We start from the raw sequence: 8,706 nt of genomic DNA on the forward strand, positions 1-8,706 counted from the left end.
TCCACTGCAGTGAAGGGGCAGGGGTCATGGGTCAACAACTTATTTTGTAAGGTGGAGATTTGGGGATAGTAGACTGTTAACCCAACTTCCCCACCACTGCACAAGAACAGCCTTCTTGTGAGGAGGCCTACTTTCATTTTTGTTCTTGTTTTTCATTTCCAAAGAGAGGTATCTTTCTGTGTTTTCATGCTGTGCTTCTGCCTTTGTAGTTGGTGAGCAGGACCAAAGGCTCTGAGGCCCTGGGTTGCTTTCTCAGGCTCCAGTGCTCCTTGCTGAGCTTCTCCTGACCAGACCCCCACTCACTATCTCCAGGGACTAATTTGAAAAGCTTTATTCTGGGAGCAAATATCCCTGCTACCAGCAGCTCTGTATTTGGGGAGAGGACAACTAAAATGCTAACTTAATTAATTAAATTGAGATTGATTAATCAATGTAATTTAATTGCCTTAATGACTTCCCTAAGTTCTTTCAAGCTTTTCGATCCCAAGTGTGTGTGTGTGGTTTTTGCTGCTATTGCTGTATGTGTCTGTGATTGTGTCTCTCTGCATTTATCTGTGAATATATCTGTGTGTATATCTCTGAGTACGTACGTGTCTGTGAGTGTGTGTGTGTGAGTCTGTGACTGTGTGTGTTTGCAATTGTTTCTGCTTTTAACATTCCGGCAATTTCTCAAAAATTTTAGCGTACAGGGGCACTTGGGTGTCTCAGTCGTGAAGCATCTGCCTTAGGCCCAGGTCATGATCCCAGGTCATGGGATGGAGCCCGGAATCCGGCTCCCTGCTCAGCTGGAAGCCTGCTTCTCCCTCTTCCACTTCCCCTGCTTGTGTTCCTTCTCTCACTGTGTCTCTTTCTCTGCCAAATAAACAAACAAAATCTTGAAAAAAAAAATTTTTAGTGTACCAATCTCATTCTTTGATGTTTTCCAGTATGGTGAAGTTTGAGTCTTTAAAAATACAGAGCTGACAATGCAGGGGTTAAGGGCAATGACCCCTATTCAGTTAAAAATCTGTGTATAGCTTTTGACCCCCCAAAAACTTAACTACCAATAGCTTCCTGTTGGCCAGAATCTTACCAATCACATAGTCAATCAACACAAATTTTATATGTTGTATGTATTAAATACAGTATTCTTACAATAAAGTAAAATAGAGAAAAGAAAATGCTACTACGAAAATCATAAAGAAAAGAAAATGCATTTTCAGTGCTGTATTTATCAAAAAAATCCACATATAAATGGAGCCTGCAGTTCAAACCGTGATGTTCAAAAGCCAACTACATATTCATTTTCTCTCATTCCAATGAATCTTTCAACAGAAAGTAGAGTATATTACCAGCCCACCATCTTTTCTGGAAACCCAAGGTAAAATACGTATTTAAAAATTCCTAGTTACATTTTTTTTAATATACATGCTCCAAAAGCAGATTTTGAGAATACAGAAAAATCACAAAGAGAAAATCAACCAACATTCCTTTATCTAATCTTTTGTCTACTCATAATTATTTTAAAGCAAAATTGTACTTGCAGTGTACATAACATTTTTTAAAGGAGGAAAACCAAACAGATTCAATAAGAATGTTGGGCTGGATGGGTTTGATTATTTAGTTTTCTATACTTTCTAAATGCTTATTGTATGATAACATTCTGGAAACAAAAAAGTCATAAAAATATTCTAGAAGCAAAAATATCACTGATAACTTTCCTTGAACATGTTATTTTTTGTGAATCATTGAATGTTACCTTAAACTTTTTAAATCAAAATTTTTGTCAAAGATAAGCTCAAATTTAAAGCTTATAGTGGATATTTACAAAGTGAAACTATTTATAGTCTCAGCAAAGCATTTTCCAACACTCTTGCTTTCATTGGCATTACATTCAGAATCCTGTCCACTTAACAAAGATGACACATCATTATTGCTTTAAGTTAAATTTTTAGTTTGTTAATAAGGTTGACTATTATGTAGATTTATTGGACAATTGTATGACTTCTTTTTAAAATCTTCCATTCTTGGGCGCCTGGGTGGCTCAGTGGGTTAAACCACTGCCTTCGGCTCAGGTCATGATCTCAGGGTCCTGGGATCGAGTCCCGCATCAGGCTCTTTGCTCAGCGGGGAGCCTGCTTCCTCCTCTCTCTCTCTGCCTGCCTCTCTGCCTACTTGTGATCTCTCTCTGTCAAATAAATAAGTAAAATCTTTAAAAAAAAATAAAATAATAAAAATTTTAAAATAAAATAAAATAAAATAAAATCTTCCATTCTTGAATATTACTCAGCCATCAGAAAAGATAAATATTTACCATTTACATCAACGTGGATGGAATTGGATTGTATTATGCCAAACAAAATAAGTCAATCAAAGACAGACAATTATCATATGATTTCACTCATAGGTGGAATATAAGAAACAGTGCAGAGGATCAGAGGAAATGTAAAGAAAAGTGAATAAGAAGTCATCAGAGAGGGAGAAAACCATGAGACCTTTAACTCTAGGACACAAACTGAGGGTTGCTAGAGGGGAGGTGAGTTGGGGGATGGGGTAACTGGGTGATGGGCATTAGGGAGGGCATGTGATGTGATGAGCGCTGGTAAATTATTGAACTCTACATCTGAAACTAATGATGTAAAATATGTTAGCTAATTAAATTTATAGTAAAATTAATTAGATTAGATTTAAATAATTTAAAAGTAAGTAAGTAACTAAATAGCATCTTCCTTTCTTTCCTCTCGTTGAAAGAAATGAAGTGACACAGAGTCTAAAGCAGATAGCCTAGGTTTCAAACCCCAGCAGTGTACCCTGGGCAAAAGTTTTTTGGAAAAGTTAAATGCATTAACAAAATATGAAGAGCAATGTCTGGCCCAAGGAAAATACTCAATAAGTGTTATTTATTGTGATATTCAATGTTAGTTATTGTGAATGGTGTCATATTCATATGATTATTACCATTACTGTTATCAATGATTTTAGTCTTGTGACCACAGTCTCTAAATGGGAAAAGGACTATGGTGAATTTGAATGTTCTTTACCTGTCTAGAAAAGCACTGTCTACATTTAGTGTATTAAATCTTTCTCTGGTATCAATACCGAAATGTTGCTCCAACACTATTTTCAGACTGATTTGTACAATTAAACACTTGTCATGCTTAATCAATGCAGAAATTCTTCAAAAACTTTTATGTATCTGAATCTATCAATGTTTTATTGGACAGTTTCTTCTTTAGTTTCTATGCCAAGAGGGAAAAGACACCCTAAAAATTAAAGTAGCTTTTCCTCAGACTTTTTTTCTAGTTCTTCTCTACTTTTTCATAATTTTACATTTAACATTTTAAAGCATCAAATGTGTTCAATGGTAATGTAACAGTTTTCCCAAGTACCTACCAAGTTAACACAACATTATGTGTAAAAAGAATCCATCTTCTTAATAGGAAAGACACTTTGAAGGGAGGTAGGGGATGTAAGTTTGCTGATGACTCTAAAATCACTATCTCAGCTCGAAATGAGGCTGCTCTCCTGGAAGGGACTTAGAATAAAGCAGAGTTTGCAGAGGGTTTCCTGGATCCTCTCTCCATTTTACCCAAGGTAGAATCCCATTCCTCAAACCCAGATGACAGAGGCCCCTGTCAAGCTGTTGGCAGGGTTCCTCTGAATGTATAACTGTTAAGATTTCAAAGATTTCAAAATGAATCAAAAGATTTAATTTATTTTCAAAAGAAATGAAGTCTCTGAGGTTTGGATCTGAAGGCTTTCTGGCTGGAACTCAAGAAGTAAGCACATAACAGCAGGGAAAATACTGGCCATCTATTTCATTTATTTATTTGAGAGAGAGAGAGAGAGAGAGAGAGTGGGGATGAGTGGGGTAGTGGAAAACAGAGGGAGAAGCTGACTATCCAGTAAGCAGGGAGACTGATGTGGGGGTCAATCCCAAGATCCTGGGATCATGACCTGACCTAAAGTCTGATGCTTAACAACTGGGCCACCCAGGCACCCCCAACCTGACCATTTATAAACAGGTGTAGGTCAGTTACTCAGAAAGGAAAATGTGTTCCACATGGAGAGGGCTTCTGTCCAGACTCCAAACTGATGTGCAGTGGCTTATATGCAGTGGTTTTCTGCCCATTTACTTTGGGATGGTTGTTATTATTAATAACTCGCTTCCAGTGTTTGTGTGAGGAGTAAGTGAGGCAATGACTTCAAAGAAAGTTATCAGCTGTACAAAATTACACAAAGGACAGTGAACCAGTATTTACAGGATACTTTCATACAACTGTCACATTCAAGTTTTAACTGTTAATATGCAAAGTCTTATAAGATACTCAGTAATTTGGAGCTTAATGGAAGGGGGCAAGAAGGTGGAGGAGTAGGGGACTCCATTTCAACCAGCGTCATGAATTTAGCTGTATATATACCAAACCATTCTAAACACTGAGGAAATCAGCCTGAGATATAAGAATAAATAACTGGATCTCTATAAGCAGAAAAACACCACCCGTCCCAAGGTAGGAAGGGAAGAGTCATGAATCTTTGGGCAGATATTGGAAGATAAGCACAGAGGGAAGGGACCTAAACTGCTGTGGTTTTTGGCAGTGCTTACAGAAATGGAGACTGTGTTCTCGTGGGTTCAGAGAAGAGCAATCTGTAATTTCTCTGCTCTGGGACAGAGGTCTGGATATAGTCTATTTTTTTTTTCTCTTCCCCTCAGAAAAGGTGAAAGCCACCAGAGAACAAAAGCCAAAGAAAACAGTTTACACAGAGCCCAACCCCTAACAGGGGGCTGAGCAACTCTGCCCAAGCAGGGTTGTCTGAGACACAGCACAGCAGAGCCCTCCCCCAGAAGACAAACTGGAAGAACAAGAGGATAACAAACTTAGGGGCCCCATAAAACTATAAAACCCCAACACCAGGAGAAAATAGTATATTGAGCTCTAGGCATTGCCTCAGGTTTTGTGTGTTTTTCAGATACAACTCTTTTTATTCTTTCTCTTATGTTTCTTCTCTGTTTTTTTATTTTTACCTTTTTCTCAACTAGATGTTTAATATTTTAACTAGATGTTTAATATTTTCATAGTAGCTTTTTAACTTGTAGTTTTCCACATCTATGTTTTTTAATATAGATATATGCGTAAATGTATCCTTTTTTCTTTATGTAATATTATCTTTATATATACACCAGTTTTATCTTCCCTGTAACTCTGGGAAGCTGTGTCCTTCAACAAACAGAACAAAATACACCAAGGAAGAACTGAAACATCCACCTTGCCACACTGAGAGATTATAAACCCCCTTCCCTCACGCCCCCTTTTTTCTCCTCTTTTCTTTACATTTTTTAAAAATATTTTTAATTTTATAAATTTTATTCTTGGGTTTCATTCTGGCTTTATTTTTTCAGTGGTGGCTTCTGACCACAGATTTTCCTATGGTGCATCTTGCCTGGTTTGTCGTTGGCATTTTGGACTCTGTACATTCCCTCAACCACCCCTCAACAGAATGAATAGGAGGAAGAACTCCCAATAAAGAAAGAACCAAAGACAAGGTCCTCTCCCACAGACCTAATGGATATGAATATAAGCAAGATGTCAGAGATAGACTTCAGGGTAGCAATTATGAAGTCAATAGTCAGACTTGAGAAAAACCATTAGTGGCAATATAGAATCTCTAAGGGCAGAAATAAGAGCAAATGAGGCTGAACATAAAAATGCTGTGAATGAAATGCAGTCTAAACTGGATACCCTAACAGAGGTAGGGTAAATGAGGCAGAAGAATGAACTAGTTATCTAGAATATAAGCAGATGGAAAGGAAGCTGAGGAGGCTGGAATAAACAGCTAAAAGCCCATGAGAACAGACTTGGAGAGATTAAAGACACTATGAAATGTTCCAATGTCAGAATTACTGGGCTCCCTGAGTGGGTAGAAAGATGGAGGGGACTAGAAGTTATATTTGAACAAATCATAGCTAAGAACTTCCCTAATCTGGGAAAGGAAACAAGCATTCATGTCCAAGAGGGAGAAAGGACCCCTCCAAGATCAAGGAGCACAGACCAACACCCTGGCATGTATTAGTAAAACTTCTGTAAATCTTAGAACGAAGAAAACCTTGTTAAGCACAGTTAGAGGGAAGAGATTCCTTATATACAGAGGGAAGAACATCAGAATAACATCATACCTGTCCAAAGACACCTGGCAAGTCAGAAAGGCCTGAAAAGACATAGTCAGGGTACTTAATGAGAAAAATACGCAGCCAGGAAAACTTTATCCAGCAAGGCTCTCATTCAGAACAGATGGAAAGATAAAGAGCTTCCAGGACTGGCAGAAACTGAAAGAGTATGTGACCACCAACCCAGCCCTGCAAGAAATACTAAGTGGGATTCTATAAAAGAAGAGGGACCCCAAGAGTAATATAGACCAGAAATTTATAAAGACAATCCATAGAAACAGGGACTATATTGACAATAGGATTGCAATAAATACGTATCTTTCAATAATTACGCTCAACGTGAACAGCCTAAATGCTCCCATGAAACAGCACAGGGTTGCAGATTGGATACAAAGACAGAATCCATCCATATGCCATCTACAAGAGACTCATTATGAACCTAAAGATACATCCAGACTGAAAGTGAAGGGATGGAGAAGGGTGTTTCTTGCCAACAGACCTCAAAAGAAAGCTGGGGTAGCAATTCTCATATCAGACAAATTAGAATTTAAACCATAGACTGTATTAAGAGATGCAGAGGGACACTATGTCATACTTAAAGGGCTTATCCAACAGAAAATCTAACAATTGTAAATATCTATTCCCCTAATATGGGAGCAGCCAACTACATAAGCCAGCTGCTAACCAAAATAAAAAATCATATCAACAATAACACATTAATAGTAGGAGATCTTAACACTTCATTCTCAGCATTGAATAGATCATCTAAGTAAAAGATCAACAATGAAACAAAAGGTTTGAATGACACATTGAGCCAGGTGGACTTTATAGATATGTATAGAACATTCCACCCTAAAACAACAGAATACTCATTCTTCTCAAATACACATGGAAAATTGACCACATACTGGGTCACAAATCAGGTCTCAGTCAATACCAAAAGACTGAGATTATTCCCTGAATGTTATCAGACCATAATGCCTTGAAACTGAAACACAATCGCAAGACAAAAATTGGAAGGAATTCAAATAGTTGGAAGTTAAAGAGCATTCTGCTAAAGAATGATTGGGTCAACCAGGAAATTAAAGAAGAACTTAATTCATGGAAACTAATGAGAATGAAAACACTTTGGTCCAAAACCTATGGGATACTGCAAAGGGGCCCTAAGAGGGAAATACATAACCATCCAAGACTCTCTCAGAAAATTAGAAAAATCCCAAATGCACAAGCTAACCTTACGCCTAAAGGAGCTGGAGGAAGAACAGCAAATAAAACCTAAACTAATGAGGATGAGGGAAATAATAAAGACTAGAGCAAAAACCAATGAAATATAAACCAGAAAAACAGTAGAATAGATCAATGAAACTAGAAGCTGGTTCTTTGAAAGAATTAATAAGATTGATAAACCACTGGCCAGACTTATCCAAGAAAAGAGAAAGGACCCAAATTAATAAAATCATGTATGAAAAGGGAAAGATCATAACAAGCACCAAGGAAATAGAAACAATTATTAGAAACATTAGCAACTATATGCCAATAAATTAAGTAACTGGAAGAAATGGATGCCTTCCTGGAAGTTTCCTTCCTAGAAAATTACAAACTACCAAGACAGAAACAGGAAGAAATAGATAATCTGAATAGACCAATAACCAGTAATGAAATTGAAGCAGCAACCAAATACATCCCAAAAACAAAATCCAGGGCCAGATGGCTTCCCAGAGGAATTCTACCAAACATTTAAAGAAGAAATAATACTTATTCTTCTGAAGCTGTTTCAAAAAAAAAAAATAGAAACAGAAGGAAAACTTCCAAACTCCTTTTCTGAGGCCAACATTACTCTGATCCCAAAACCAGACAAAGACCCCACCAAAAAGGAAAATTACAGACCAATATACCTGATGAACATGGATGCCAAAATACCCAACAAGATCCTAGCCAATAAGATCCAACAGCACATTAAAAGAATTATTCACCATAATCAAGTGGGATTTATCCCTAGGATGCAAGGGTGGTTCACCATCTGCAAATCAATGTGATACACTACATAAATAAAAGAAAGGACAAGTACCATATGATCCTCTCAATAGATGCAGGAAAAGCATTTGACAAAATACAGCATCCTTTCTTGATTAAAACTCTTAAAACTCTTCACAGTGTACAGACAGAACATTCCTCAATTTCATAAAAGCCATCCATGTAAAGCCTACAGTGGATATCATTATCAGTGAGGAAAAGCTGAGAGCTTTTTCCCTTAAGGTCAGGAACATGACAGGGATGTCCACTCTCACCACTGTTGTTCAACGTAGTACTAGAAGTCCTAGCATCAGCAATCATACAACAAAAAGAAATAAAAGGCATCTAAATTGGCAAAGAAGAAGTCAAACTCTCTCTCTTTGCAGATGACATGATACTTTAGGTGGAAAATTCAAAAGACTCCACCCCCAAATTACTAGAACTCATAGAGCAATTTAGTAACGTGGCAGGATACAAAATCAATGCACAGAAATCAGTTTCTTTTCTATACACCAACAATTTAACTGTAGCAAGAGAAATGAAGAAAT

Source organism: Mustela lutreola, chromosome 3 (assembly GCF_030435805.1).
Source record: "Mustela lutreola isolate mMusLut2 chromosome 3, mMusLut2.pri, whole genome shotgun sequence".
Taxonomy (NCBI): domain Eukaryota; kingdom Metazoa; phylum Chordata; class Mammalia; order Carnivora; family Mustelidae; genus Mustela; species Mustela lutreola.